This window comes from Loxodonta africana, chromosome X (assembly GCF_030014295.1).
Source record: "Loxodonta africana isolate mLoxAfr1 chromosome X, mLoxAfr1.hap2, whole genome shotgun sequence".
Classification (NCBI taxonomy): Eukaryota; Metazoa; Chordata; class Mammalia; order Proboscidea; family Elephantidae; genus Loxodonta; species Loxodonta africana.
Genome location: NC_087369.1, coordinates 118,680,476 through 118,696,850, shown reverse-complemented (window position 1 = coordinate 118,696,850; position 16,375 = coordinate 118,680,476).

The following is a 16,375-nucleotide window of genomic DNA, read 5'->3' as shown; positions in this document are numbered from 1 at the left end:
ATAGGTCTTTTATGTCTCTGGTGAGATTTATTCCTAAGTATTTTATTTTCTTGAGGGCAACTGTCAATGATATTGATTTGGAGATTTCCTCTTTGATGTTCTTTTTCTTTGGGTAGAGAAATCCAACTTATTTTTGTATGTTTATCTTGTATCCTAATGGTGTGGTGAACTATTAGTTTCAGTAGTTTTCTCGAGGATTCTCTAGGGTTTTCTGTGTATAAGGTCATGTCATCTGCAAATAGAGGTACCCTTACCAATCTAGATGCCCTTTATTTGTTTATCTAGCCTGATTGCTCTGGCAAGTACCTCCAGCAGAATGTTGAATAAGAGTGGGGATAAAGGGCGTCCTTGTCTGGTTCCTGATCTCAAGGGGAATGCTTTCAGACTCTCTGCATTTAGGATGATTTTCTCTCTTTTTTTGGATGTTGGCTTTCTAAAAATTCCCTTTATTATGTAGAGGAATTTTCCTTCTATACCTATTTTGCTGAGAGTTTTTATCATGAATGGGTGTAAAAACATTGTCAAATGCCTTTTCTGGGTCAATTGATGAGATCGTGTGTTTTTTTTTTTCATTTATATGATGGATTACATTAATTGTTTTTTAATGTTGAACCATCCCTGCATACCTGGTATGAATCCCACTTGGTCATGGTGAATTATTTTTTTTGATATGTTGTTGAATTCTGTTGGCTAGAATTTTGTTTAGGATTTTTGTGTTAAGTTCATGAGGGAGAGAGGTCTGTAATTTTCTTTTTTTGTAGTGTCTTTGCCTGGTTTTAGTATCAGGGATATGCCGGCTTCATAGAATGAGTTTGGGAGTATTCCACCCTTTGCTCTGCTCTGAAATACCTTTAGTAATAGTGGTGTTAACTCTTCTCTGAAAGTTTGGTAGAACTCTCCAGTGAAGCCATCTGGACCAGGTTTTTTTTTTTTGTTGTTGGGAGTTTGATTACCTATTCAACTTCTTTTATTATGGGTTTGTTTAGTTGTTCAGCCTCTGTTTGTGTTAGTTTAGGTAGGTAGTGTGTTTCTAGAAATTCATCCATTTCTTCTAGGTTTTCAAATTTGTTAGAGTACAATTTTTCATAGTAACCTGATATGATTCTTTTAATTTCACTTGGGTCTGTTATAATATCGCCCACCTCATAGTGTCGTTATGAGTCGGAATTGACCTGACGGCAGCAGGTTAGTGGGTTCATTTCTTATTTGGGTTATTTGCTTCCTCTCTTATTTTTCTTTTGTCGGTTTGGCCAGTGGTTTATCAATTTTAATTTTTTCAAAGAACCAGCTTTTGGTCCTGTTAACTGTTTCAATTGTTTTTCTTTTCTCCATTTCATTTAATTCTGCTCTAATTTTTATTATATGCTTTCTTCTGGTGCCTGAGGGTTTCCTTTGTTGCTCTTTTTGTATTTGCTCAAGTTGTAGGGATAGTTTTTTGGTTTTGGCCCTTTCTTCTTTTTGTATGTGTGCATTTATTGATGTTAATTGACCACTGAGCACTGCTTTTGCTGTGTCCCAAGGGTTTTGGTAGGAAGTAATTCCATTCTCATTGGATTCTATGAATTTCTTTATTCCATCCTTGATGTTTTCTATAACCCAGTCTTTTTTGAGCTAGGTATTGTTCAGTTTCGAAGTGTTTGATTTCTTTTCCCTGCTTTTCTGTTATTGATTTCTACTTTTATGGCCTTATGGCCAAAGAAGATGCTTTTTAATATTTCTATGTTTTGGATTCTGCTAAGGCTTGCTTTATGACCTAATATGTCATCTATTCTAGAGAATGTTCCATGTGCGTTGGTAAAGAAAGTATACATGGTTCCGTCCGTCACCAAAAGTGGTGTGTCCAAGTCTCCTACTATAATTGTGGAGCTGTCTATCTCAGTTTTCAATGCTGTTGGAGTTTGTTTTGTGTATCTTGCAGCCTTGTCATTGGGTGTATAAATATATAATATGGTTATATCCTCCTTGTATATTGTCCCTTTAATCATTATATAGTGTCCTTCCTTATCCTTTGTGGTGAATTTAACTTTAATATCTATTTTTTTCAGAAATTAATATTGCCACTCCTTGTCTTTTTTATTGTTGTTTTCTTGATATATTTTTTCCACCCTTTGAGTTTTATTTTGTTTGTGTCTCTAAGGTGCGTCTCTTGTAGGCAGTATATAGATGGATTGTGTTTTTTAATCCATTCTGCCATTATCTGTCTCTTTATTAGTGGTGCATTTAGTCCACTTACATTCAGCGTAATTTTGGATAGGTGTGAGTTTAGTGCTGTCATTTTGATGTCTTTTTTTGTGTGTGTTGCTGATAGTTTCTTTTTCCCACTGTTGCCTTCTTTTACATAATGACATCACTGTTTCCCTGTTTTGAGTGCTTTTTTATCTTGATTTATTTTTGTGATTTCCCTATATGGGTTGACATCTGATTGCTCTGTCCAGTGTTCTAGTCTTGAGTTGATATCTGATATTATTTTCTAACCAAAGAACTCCCTTTAACATTTCTTATACTTTTGGTTTGGTTTTTACAAATGCCCTAAACTCCTGTTTATCCGGCAATGTCCTAGTTTTGCATTCATATTTGAGAGACAGTTTTTCTGGATATATGATTCTTGGCTGGAATTTTTTTTCCTCCAATGTTTTATATAAGTCGTCACATTACCTTATTGTCTGCATGGTTTTTGTTGAGTAGTCCAAGCTTATTCTTATTGACTCTCCTTCGTAGGGGACTTTTTGTTTATCACTAGCTGCTCTTAAAATTCTCTCTTTATCTTTGGTTTTGGCAAGTTTGATTATAATACATCTTGGTGACTTTCTTTTAAAATCTACCTTATGTGGAGTTTGACGAGAATCTTGGATAGATATCTTCTTATCTTTCATGATATCAGGGAAGTTTTCTGCCAACAAATCTTCAACAATTCTCTCTGTATTTTCTGCCATGCCTCCCTGTTCTGGTACTCCAATTACTCGTAGGTTATTTCTCTTGATAGAGTCCTACATGATTCTTAGGGTTTCTTGATTTTTTTAAATTCTTTTATCTGATTTTTCTTCAAATATATTGTTACCAAGTGCTTTATATTCAATTTCACCAACTCTGCCTTCCACTTGCTCAATTCTGCTCTTCTGACTTTCTATTGAGGTTTCTTATTCTGTAATTTTATTGTTAATCTTCTGAATTCTAATTGCCGTCTCTCTGTGGATTCTTGCAGCTTATTAAATTTTTCATTATGTTCTTGAATAACTTTTTAAATTTCTTCAACTCCTTTATCGGTGTGTTCCTTGGCTTGTTCTACATGTTGCCTGATCTTCTTCCTAATCCTGTTCCTGATGTCTTGAAGACTTCTGTATATTAATCTTTTATATTCTGCATCCGGTAATTCCAGGAAGGCACCTTTGTCCAGAAGATCCCTTGATTCTTTGTTTTGAGAGCTTGAGAAGCGACCACGGTCTGCTTTTATATGTGATTTGATATTGACTGTTGTCTTTGAGCCATCTATAAGTTATTGTAATGGTTCTTTTTATTTTTTTTTTTACTATATCCTAGCTTCTTGCTTTGTTTTGTTTTGATATGCCCAGCTAGGTTGCTTGAGTGAGCTATCTTGATTATTTTCACCTTTGAAGCTCTAATGTCCTGTCACCAGATGGCTAGAGCTCTTATCAGGTATATAAGCCCAAGAGTCCATTCACTTTTCTTGTATGGATTCAGTTCTGGTGTCCTGGTATTTGGTCATCACGTGTGTGGTACAGGCACTGTCCTACAGTCTTAGAGGGGCAGGGGTGACTGGTGTAGGTACAGGTATCTGGTTGCAGTGGGGGGTCATGCTCTGAACAAAGCAGGGGCCTGACAACCATCCCTCAGTGTCTGTGAGGAAAGCTGTTCCCTAGAGTGCACAGGTGGGTGGGTTCTGCAGAGGGACCATTGGCACCCAATGCTTTTGGCTGTAAGGCCTGGGAGGTACCAGTTATCCTTGGACCCCTGTTGCAGGTGGCTGGGTGACCTGAGCGGAGCCACCATAGCTTAGGCCCTAATGTGGGTAGGTGAGGACCCTGTTTAATAGGCAAAATGGTGACAAACATCACACAGCCACCTCTCCACCACACAGCTGAAAGTGTTGCAGGCTGCCAACAAGGGCCTATTCTCCTGAAATAGGCCCACGCAGGTCCATGAGAGGGAGAAAGTTATTTAAAGTCCACGGACCATTTATGCCTGGACAGGAGCTGCTTCTTTCCTGAAATCTCCAAGTTGGCAGATCTAGCAGATTATCTTTTCCCCCAGTCGTGAATTTATTCCTTCTCCAGGACCAGGAGAATGGCTCAGAGTGTGCAGCATGGCCTATCGCAGCACCAGGGAAATTGACAGCCACTGAAGCCAGCTTGGGGGCTAGGGGAGTGTTAAAATATACACAAGTACTTAGCTTTTGCCAAGAGCGCCATTCTTCTCTGGTTCCAGAGGTGTGAACGGGCTGCGCAGCTGGCTGCTTCTCCCTGAGGAAACTGTGGCCAAACGCTAATACCAGCCCACAGCAGCCACTCCTGGGAATGATGCCTGAGAGATCCCAGCAACTCAGGTCCAGCAAATCCTCTCTGCTTCTGAACTGTCTCTCCTTCCCCCTGCCACTCAGTCCATTTTCTAACTTTGCCTTTGAAGTACAGGTCTCCTAGCTTGTCATAAATATAATTATTTCACTTGTTTTTTCAGGTCTTTGTTGTAAGAGTGTTCCCTGGAAGTATCTAACTACTCTTCTGTCTTGGGCCTGCCTCCTCTGAAGTTGTTAATATAAGAAAAGCGACAGCCAATACATTTGTGATCCAATGGAATGCAGAAATTATTGAACAATATCATTAGTATCACATGCAAGCAAACCTTTGTTGAAGATAATTCAAAAACAGATGCAGCAGTATATGTACAAGGAACTGCCAGAAATTTAAGCCTGATTCAGAAGAGCACATTGAATGAGGGATATCATTGTTGATGTGAGATGGATCTTGGTTGAAAGCAGAGAATACCAGAAAGATGTTTAACTGTGTTTTATTGACTCACAAAAGCATTCAACTGTGCGGATGATAAAAAGTTGTGAATAACATTGCAAAGAATGGTGTCTTAGGCTGGATTCTAGAAAAGTAAATCCAGTGAAAGTATATCTATATATATAGAGAGATTTATATCAAGGAACCAGCTCACGTCATTGTAAAGGCTGGAATGTCCCAAGCGTGTGGCTCAGGATAGAGGCTTCTCCTGATTCAAGTAGCCACAGGGGCTGGCGAACCTAAGATCAGCAGATCAGAGAGCAGGGTTCTTGTTCACAGGCTGTGAAGATCGACAAATCCCAAAATCGGCAGGAAGACTGCAAGGCTTCTCCTGATTCACACAGGTAAAGGGGCTAGCAAACCCAAGTTCAGCAGGTAAGCTGATAGCTCAAGTCTCAAGGACAAGAGGTCAGACAAACAGGAGGTAGCTACAGGATCCAGAGGGGGCAAAAGCCAGAATGTCCACTTATATTTGGATGCAGGCTACACGCCCAAGGAAACTCCCTTTCAACCAATTGGCTACTCAGAGAAGATCCCATCATGGGAGGGATCACATATAAACACTGAGAACACTGGCCCAGCCATGTTGACAAGCGGTCTTAACCATCACAAATTGTAATTCCAGAACACTTAATTGAGCTCATGCAGGTCCTGGATATAGATCAAGAGGCAGTTGTTCAAACGGAACAAGCAGGTACTGGTTGGATTAAAGTCAGAAAAGGCATGAGTCAGGTTTGTATCCTTTCACCATACTTAATCTGTATGCTTAGCAAATAATATAAAAATTGGTCTATATGAAGGAGAACGTAGCATCAGGATTGGACAAAGACTCATTAATCAGCTGAGATATGTGTATGACATAACCTTGCTTGCTGAAAGTGAAGAGGACTTGAAGCACTTACTGGTGAAGGTAAAAGACCACAACCTTCAGTATGGATTCCACTACAACATAAAGAAAAGGGAAATCTTCACAGCTGGACCAATAAGCAATGTCATGATAAATGGAAAAAAAATATTGAAATTGTCAAGTATTTCATTTTACTTGGATCAATAATCAATGTCCATGAAAGCAGCACTTAAGAAATCAAATGACATACTGCATTGGGCAAATCTGCTGCAAAAAGCCTCTTAAGAATCTTAAAAAACAAAGAAGTCCCTTTGATGACTAAGGTGCACCTGACATAAGCCATGGTATTTTCAGTTGCCTCATATGCATGTGAAAGCTGGACAATTAAAATGGAAGATTGAAGAATTGATCCATTTGAATGATGACATTGGAGAAGAGTATCAAATATATTTCCAGAAGAATGAACAAATCTGTCTTAGAGGAAGTACAGCCAGTACGTATCTTAGAAAGAGGAATGATGAGTCTTCCTCTTGCTTACTTTGGATGTATTATTATTAAAAAAAGAGGGATCAATTGCTGAAGAAGGACATCATGCTTAGTAAAGTACAGAGTTAGTGAAAAAGAGGAAGGACTTCAACAAGATGGATTGACACAGTGGCTACAATGAGCTCAAACACACCACAGGACCTGAAAATGTTTCCTTCTGTTATATATAGGGTCTCTGTGAGTTGGAAACATCTCAACGGCACCTAACAACAACATGTTTATTTTTATGATAAGAAAACTTTATTCCTCTATTTATGATCTAATGTGTTTCTTTGCCTTTGGGAAATATCAACCTCTTTTATATCAAATACACTAATTAATAGTAATTATAATTGATGCAACAAGAGTACAAAATCCTAACAAGTTCTCATCCTTCAAAATTTCTCCTCATTTTAAACACCAATTCAAAATGAAAATCAAACTTTATTAAAAGATTTAAGATGTCTTTTTAAAAAATGTAATACTATATCAGAAACAATGATGCCTCCTTAAAAATTATTGCCTCCATTTATATGAGAAGAAGAAACAGTTGAAAACTGTATGATTATGAGCTTTAAATTCCTAATATACCTTAAACTGGAGATCAACAAGGTAGCTGATAATATACAATGATCAACTGTTCCTTTCGGTTCAGATTTTTTTTTTTAATGCATTAAAGTGACAAATTACATGCCCAGAATATAGCTGGCCATCACGGATATAAGTTCCCTCCACCCCAACCCACCTCACCCTATGCTCTTTGAATTTTATCTTTTTAATTATTATGCAGAAATTATGAGTGCTTCAGTTGCTCTGCATCCTTGGCAAGACTTGGCATTGTCAGTATTTTGTTTTAGCTATTTTAATTGTGTATTAATATCTCATCATGGTTTTAAATTTTATTTTTCCAGTAATTGTTGTTGTGTGCAGTTGAGTCAATTCTGAGTCACAGCAACCCTATAGGACAGAATAGAACTGGCCCATATGGCTTCCTAGGCTGTAATCTTTATGAGAGCAGTTCACCAGTTCTTTCTCCCGTGGAGCTGATGCCTGGGTTCGAACCACCAACCTTTTGGTTAGCAGGTGAGCACTTAACTGTTGTGCCTCCAGGGCTCCTTTCCTAATAATAATGTTGAATAACTTTTCCTATGCCTATTTGTCATCTGTACTATCATCTTTGATGAAGGAGTCTGTTCAAATATTTTGCCCATTAAAAAAAATTGATTGATTTCTTACATTTGAAGTTTGAGAGTTTTTAATGTTTTTTGGATGCAAGTCCATTGTTGGATATTCTATTTGCAAAAAAATTCTCCCAATCTGTGGTATGTTTTTTCACTCTTTTAACAATGTCTTTGGCAGAGTAAAAGCTATTAATTTTAATGAAGTCCAATTTATCAAATATTTCTTTTATAAATCGTGCTTTTATTTTCATGTCTAAGAACTCTTTGCCTAACCCCAGGTCACAAAGGTTTTTTTTTCCTCTATCATTTTTCTAAAAGTCTCATAAACAGTTTTATATTTTGCATTTACATCTATGATCCATTTAGAGGTAAGTTTTGTAAAAGATGTGAGATTTAGATCTTATTGTTGTTAGTTGCCATGGAGCAGGTTCTAACTCATCACAATCTACGTGTACAGAATAGAACTGCACTCCGTAAGGTTTTCAAAGGTATGCCCTTTTGGAGGCAGATCACCAGGTCTGTCGTCTGAGGCACCTCTGGGTGAATTCAAACTGCCAAACTTTTAGCTAGTAGTCAAATGCTTAACTGTTTGTACCACCCAGGGGCTCCTGAGATTTAGATAGAGGCTTATTTTTTGGCATATGGGTGACCAATTTTCCTACCACCATTTGTTGAAAAGACCATCTTTTTTCAATTAATTGCCTCTGTGTTTTTGTTAAAAATTGTATACATATATTTCTGGACTCTCTATTTTGTTTCACTGATTTTTATGTCTGTATCTTTGCCAAAACCATACATCTTGATTATTGTAGCTTTGTAGTGAGTCTGGAAACCCTGGTGGCGTAGTGGTTAAGTGCTACAGCTGCTAACCAAAAGGTCAGCAGTTCAAATCCACCAGGTACTCCTTGGAAACTCTATGGAGCAGTTCTGCTCTGTCCTGTAGGGTCACTATGAGTCAGAATTAACTCAACGGCAATTTTTTTTTTTTTAATATTGAGTCTTAAGATTGGACAATGAGATTCCTTCAAATTTTTTCTTTTTTTACAAAATTATTTTAGATATATTAGTTCCTTTACTTTTCTGTATAAATTCTAGAAGCTTGATATTACCTACAAATAATTTTGTTGGAATTCTGATTGGAATTGCATTAAGTCTGTAGATCAATTAGGGGAGACTTGATATCCATAAGGTCACTAGGAGTTGGAATTGACTTGAAGGCAATGGTTTTTTGTTTTGATATCTTTACTATGTTGCATCTTTAATCTATGAACGTAGTATGTCTTTCCATTTATTTATATCTTTGATTTCTTTCATCACCATTTTGTATTTGTCAGTATAGAGATCCTGTACATGATTTGTTAGATTTACACCTCAATATTCTCCTATTAAAAAAAAAAACAAAACTATTCATCCAGGGAGCTACAATGCATTGCGAATATTCTGTTTTTAATTTGCTTCCATTTATAAATTACTATTATACAGAAATAAGATTGATTTTGGTGTGTTAACCATTTATCCTGCAACATTGCACCACTCTTAGTTCTAGGAGATATTGTATAGATTTACCGATATTTTTTATCTAGACAATCCTATCTTTTGAAAATAGGGGCAGTTTTAGTTCTTCATTCCCAATCTGTAAGACTTTTATTTCTTTTCTTGTCTTATCACACCGGTTAGCACTTTCAGTATGATGGGAGTAGTGAGAGCAAGTATCTTCCTCTTCTTTCCAATCTTAGAGGAACAGCATCTAGTCTTTCATATTTAAGTGTGATATTAGTTGTAGATTTTTTTGTAGATGCAATTTATCAGGTTGGGTAGGTTCTCTTCTATTTCTAATTTTCTGAGAGTTTTAAGTTTTGTTTTTTATCATTAATGTATGCTGAATTTTGTCAAAAGCTTTTTTTTTGCATCAGCTGATATTGTTTTCATCTTTAGCCTGTTAATAAGGTTGTATTACATTTATTGATTTTTGAATATTGAACCAGCCTTGCATCCACAAAATAAAACATTAGCAAAATACTTCACTAATATTTTGTTGAGGATATTTGCATTTATGGATTTGAGGAACATTGGTGTGTAATTTTCTTTCTTTGTACTGTATCTGCCTGGTATCGGTATCAGGGTAATTCTGTTCTCATAAAATGAGTTGGGAAGTGTTTCCTTCTCATCTATGGTTTGGAATAGATGATGTAGAATTGTTATTTCTTCTTTACATGTTTTATAGAGTTTGCATGTAAACCCATCTGGGCCTAATGATTTTTTTTTTCCTCAGGTTTTTAGCTACCAATTCAATTCCTTTGATAGGTGTTATTATTTATGTGATCTATTTAACCTTGGGTGGATTTAGTTGTTTTATGGTTTTTGAAGAATTGGTCCATATCATATATGTTGTTGAATTTATGCTTATAGAGTTGTTCATTGTGTTCCCTTATTTTCTTTTTAACATTTGTAGGGTGTACAGTGATAGTCCCTCCTTTAATTACCAACATTGATACTTTGTCTTACCTTTTTTTTTGTTTTGGCAGTTTTGCTTGATTAATCAATTTTATTGATCATTTTAAAGAACTAGTGTTTGGTTTTATTGATCTCATTTCTTAAGTTTCAATTTCATTGATTTCTGCTCTTATAGTTATCATTTTCTTCTTTTCGCTTATTTTGGGTTTATTTTCCTCTTCTTTTTGCTAGTTTCTTAAGCCAGAAGTTATATTTTCAATTTTATACCTTTCTTCTTTTTCTCGTATAAGCATTTAATGTTGTAAATTTACCTCTAAGCAATTCTGTATCTTCCCCAAATTTTGATATGTTTTCATTTTCACTCAATTCAAAACATTTTCTAATTTTCCTTGAGGGTTCCTCTTTGGCACATGGACTAATAAGAAATTCATTATATTAATGTCCAAATGTTTTCAGACTTGCCTGTTATCTTTCTGTTATTGCTGTCTTGTTTTAATTCTATTTTTGTCAGAGAACATACTTGTATTCAATTCTTTTAAATTTGCTAAAGTTAAGTTTATGAACTACAATATGGTCTACATTGTTTAATGCCCCATATGCACTTGAAAAGAATGTATATTCTGCTTTGTTTGGGGTGAATATTTTCATAAATGTAAATTAGATCCCATTGATTAATGGTGTTTTTCAGTTCTTTCATATCCTTGCTAACATTCCATTAGTTCTATTGCAAAAAGGCAAGTGTCAAAGTTTTTTTTTTTTATTTCTCTTTTTAGTTCTGACAGTCTTTGCTTCATGTATTTTGAAGCTCTATTGTTTGGTACATACACATTTTGCCATATTATTTCTTTTTGATGGATATACCCTTTTTGTCATTATGTGTGATCTCTCACTTTATCTTATCTCTGATAATTTAATTTGTGCTGAAGTCTACTTTATCTGATATTAATATAGTCACTCCAACTTTGTTTTGATTATTGTGTATATGGTATATCTTTTCTCATTCTTTTACTTTTAACTTAGGTATATCATTATATCTAAAATGAGTTCTCATTTGAATAGCAGTTTACCTACATTAAGAAAGGAAGAGCAAGAGGAGGGGCAGAATCAATGAATGATGAGTATGGAAACAGTAGAAATAATGCAAGAATTTTGTCTACAACTAATTGCATCTGCAGATATTTAATTTTGTCTGCAATTAGTCCTTGCAAATTTAAATTAGATACAATTAACTAATCAGGGCTGTAATTAGTTGTGAACACTATCTTTGCACCCTCAGCTAACTCTGGGCACAAAAAAAAAAAACGATTTCCCCAAAAACTTTCTAGGGTAATGATTTCAGCATTAAAGAGGACTACTTGCTTGTTCTCCTTCATATATATATGTGTATATATATATCAAAATACCTGTTGCTGTTGAGTCGATTCCAACTCATAGCCACCCTATAGGATAAAGTAGAACTGCCCCATAGGGTTTCCAAGAAGCAGCTGGTGGATTCAAAATGCCAACCTTTTGGTTAGCAGCCATAGCGCTTAGCCACTTCACCATCAGGGCTCCATATATATGTATATATTTATATACGTGTACATGATATAAATGTGTGTTTACACACACACACACACACACACACACATATATATAGCAGGGAAACCCTGGTGGAGTAGTGGTTAAGAGTTACAGCTGCTAACCAAAAGGTTGGCAGTTCGAATCCACCAGGTGCTTCTTGGAAACTGTATGGGGCAGTTCTACTTTGTCCTTTAGGGTCTCCATGAGTCGGAATTGACTTGATGGCAACGGATTTGGTTTGATTATATATATATATATATATATATATATTGGTTTTTTGGGGGGTAGCACAATGGTTAAGAGATCAGCTGCTAACTGAATGTTTGGCATTTTGAGCCCACTAGCGGCTCTGCAGGAGAAAAGAGCTTGCTTTCTGCTGCCATAAAGATTACAGCCTAGGAAACCGTATGAGGCAGTTTTGCTCTGTCATATAAGGTTGCTATGAGTCAGAATCAACTCAATAGTCCATATATATATGTATATATACACACACACAGATGTACACACACATATATATATGCACACACATATACTTACACACACACATATATACACACACATACACATGCACAAACACATATACACACACATACACATACATAAACACATATACACACACATACATATACACATAAATATATATATATATATATATAGAAACCCTGGGGCATAGTGGTTAAGTGCTACTCCTGCTAACCAAAAGGTCAGCAGTTTGAATCTACCAGGCACTCCTTGAAAACTCTATGGGGCAGTTCTACTCTGTCCTACAAGGTCACTATGAGTCAGAATCGACTTGATGGCAATGGGTTTGGTTTTTGTTGATAGATATATATTATTCTGGGGGCCCTGGTGGCACAGTGGGTAAGAGCTACTTAGTGCTACAGCTGCTAACCAAAAGGTCAGCAACTTGAATCCGCCAGCCATTCTTTGGAAACCTTATGGAGCAGTTCCACTCTGGCCTATTGTATTATTAAAAAAAAAAAAAATGCCCTTGAGTGGATTCTGACCTATAATACTCTGATACTATAGGCAAAAAATGTGAGAAAGATAATTTTTAAATTGGTCTCCTCCACTTTTTTAAAAATATGATTAAAGATTGCAAAAAAAAAAGTGAATTATTTTCTCTGCTTAAAATGATTGGCACTTCTTGAATTCTACTCTCTTTTACTTTTAATTTTTTGCACAAATATTCACCCTGGAAATACATTTGAAAAACATTTTATTGCTTAAATATTCTCAGCAGGTTAAAGTTCAATATTGTATGTCTATTTTCCTGTATCTTAATTTACTTCTGCTTTTTATAGATACTCAGATTTTCCTATCAGATATATATATTTTAAAAAACCATCTGTATATTGCTTATTCAACTCTTTACAATCCTACTTAATCATATTAACCTGTTTTGCCCTTTTCCATCTTTAAACTTATTTAAGATGTGTTTTATTGAAATCTTTATGTTCATATTTTGCGTAACCATAACCATAACCCATCACCATCGAGTCGATTCCAACTTATAGGGACCCTATAGGACAGAGTATAACTGCCCCATACGGCTTCCAAGGTGCCTGGTGGATTCGAACTGCCGACCTTTTGGTTAGCAGCTATAGCTTTTAACCACTAGGGTTTCCATATTTTGCATAAAATTACAAAAATTATTATGTAATCCATTCAAAAGTTCTAAGGACTACCCAATAACCCCTCAAAGTCACCTTCCCTAAAATCACAGGGTGCTACATTGCTTCTGTTATGTTCACACAGCTCTTCATATTAAAAAAAAAAATGATGCAAATTTCAACATTTTGATCACAACTACTTCATTCTTCCAAAAAACAGTGTGGAATTGTTTCCATCTCACATCACTTAAGAAAGGGAAAAAAAAAAAAAAAAAACCCACTGCTCTGTTTTATTTGTAAGATGTGCTTTTATATCATTGATATCACAGCCAATATCCAAGTGATTAAAACCCCCAGGATTTAACTTCTAACCTGTTTCAGGCCTCTCTTATCAGCAAAACTATTTCCTGATCTGCTTTTCCGCAGTCTTGTAGCTCTGCAATAACCTGGATAATATTGCTGTCGTTATCTTTTAAGCTCTTATGTGTCAGCTAAAATATTTGTATTATTATTACTCTTTGCAGATTCAGTATTATCTTTTGCTGCTTTCATCAGCCTAGTTTCTCTATTATTCCCAATATCTCTAGTTGATTTTTTCTTGAATTTAATATGTTTTCTCATTTTTATATTATTGAAACTTTAAAATATGTAGTGAAAATTGTGCAACATTGAATTATGGGTCTTAAGAGTTACTTAGCTTAGAGGACTAATTTTCTTTTTTCTTATTAGCTGTTTCAGTTTCCAAGTTTGCTATGTCCCCAGTGGAATGTAAAGTTTTAAAGGACAAGAATTGTGACTTTTCTATGCAGAATATGCAAATTAACTCTTCTGGATCAGATATCTTCAAAGCAATAAATAAAAATAGATATTGCCTGAGATAAATTTTATTAAATTATAAAGAATTTTCTGAAATGTTAGCAATAATAAACATTATATTGTTCCTGTTCAAACAACTTATGCTCTCTAACAAGAGAATAACATAACTATGACACTGGCAAGTCTTGGGATTATCAGTCAAATACTGATGAGTTCTTTTTTTTTAAAGCTGGTTTACAAGACCTCTCCCTTATTTTGAGAGATTAACAAATATTTCCACTTTGAAGTTTTATATATTCTAACTTTAATGTGAGTCTTGCCTATCAGGAAATTTCCCATAATGGTAAGAAATCTATCTGCCCACATACTCCCAGACATTCTAGAGTTTGCATATATTTTCTCTGAAATGATCCTATTTGCTTAAAAATTACTGAAAATATTCAATCAAAGAACTGTATAATCCCTGACTCATCCCTAAAATCTTTCTCAAGGATGAATCATATTGCAGCTGAATTATTTTGAAAATAAATCAAAACTAAAGAACATCAATAAATCTTTAGCACATTTATAAACAATGTTTGAAATTCTAGATTCCCATTTCTCATTACCAACTTCAACTTCCTAAGACTGGAATTTTTTTAAAACCTAAAAACATTCCGTAGGGTGTGCTTGCAAGCACCCTCTCATATCTTGAGAGATATAAGGAGCTGACATTGGTGGAACATAAAGAGGAAGGGCAATCCCACATCCTTGGTTGAAGAATAAGTTGTCTTCCCCCTGTCTCTCTGTTGTTACGAAACCAGAGTACATGTATGAGAGTGCTGGATAACACCAGAGAAGAACGAAAGGAGGGCCGTTTCTCCCTGTGAACAGCAGAGTGCTTTGCTAGTGACCTTCCAGGGCCGAAGGAGAGAAAAAGTTCTACAATTTGTTTCTGTCCTGAGCTTCAATTTCCTTAATGGCTTCAGGTCCTGTTAACATTGTGCCTCTACACTCACTAACTCATCTCTTTGCTTTTAGAATTAACTTGCCTTTTTTTTTTTTTTGTCTGTAATAAAACATGTACCATCACTGATCTTGGAAAGATCATTTTTGACAAAGAAATTCACTGCAACAGGCTACTGGAATTTAGGGAAGGTATTGCAGATTGTAAGCACTGGGGGAGCAGGGGAGTTACTTGGGCTGCTACAAGCATGTGCTGTAAAAATGGAAATAGCAGGTTGAAATTGAACAGGGGAAAATTTAGTCTGAATGTCAGGAAAAGTTGTCAGCTCGGAGATTTAATTAGGTAGTGGAATAGTTTCCCAGAAGAAATGGCAGAAATTTATTGCTGGAGCTATTTAAAATTGGCCTGGACAAAGCACCAGGGAATATACAGAAGGGGGCAATCCTTCACAGATTCTCGAGGATTGATATAGATAGCAATTGGTCTTTTGCATTTCTAATGTTCATGACCATTATTCTAGCCTTTTACATCATAATGCTAACTAAATGTGCTCTCTTTACCACGGTAACCCTGAAAATCAGAACATTACATGACGCACACAGGGATATCCACAGCTACTTTTTGAAAAAGTTGATCCAAGCTAAATATTCCCATTTACTTTATTAATCACATAGCTCTTCTTTCTTTATTTCTTCCTTTTATGATTGGGTGGAAAAAATCCTTCCAGGAGGCTTCTGATTAGTATCAGCTTTTCTTCCTATCTTTCATGTTTATATGAAGGCCAGGGACACTCATATCTATTATTATTTTACTTTTGGGGGGGGCAAATAATCAGTACTTCCAATGGCACATGTACTTTCATTTCTGACTTCCTGAATGAGGGTTCAAAAAGGGCTCTTTTCTCTTCAGCCCTTTGGGTATGCCCACAGTCATTACATTTAACTTATGGTCTGGCAACACTTTTTTCCATTCAGTCTGAATAAGGGAGGGAAGAAGTAGAATCTGAAACTTGGTGAAATGCTACTGATACTATCTCTTCAATAGACTTTACAACCAAATCAGTAATCCTGCTTGTTTGAGGTATGTGAGTATCTCACTCTTGGAGAAAAAAAAATAGATATACACAATATTCTTTGGCTGTACTCAGTAGGCCTGGTATGTATTTTATTCAAGTACAAAATTTATTTAAGGTTCTAGAATATCTACTATACCCTGGCTGGCACCCACCAAGGTACATCTTATTGGCAGGCAATATTCTAACCAGTTTTTGCCTCTTCTTCTTGGATTGCTTCAGCCACTTTTAACGTTTAAAAGTTAGAAGAGCACCTCCATACTTGTCCTTTCATTCTTCCCCTAATAATAGAAATTAAAAAAAAAATCTACCATGTACCAGGTAATGGGTGCCAGGT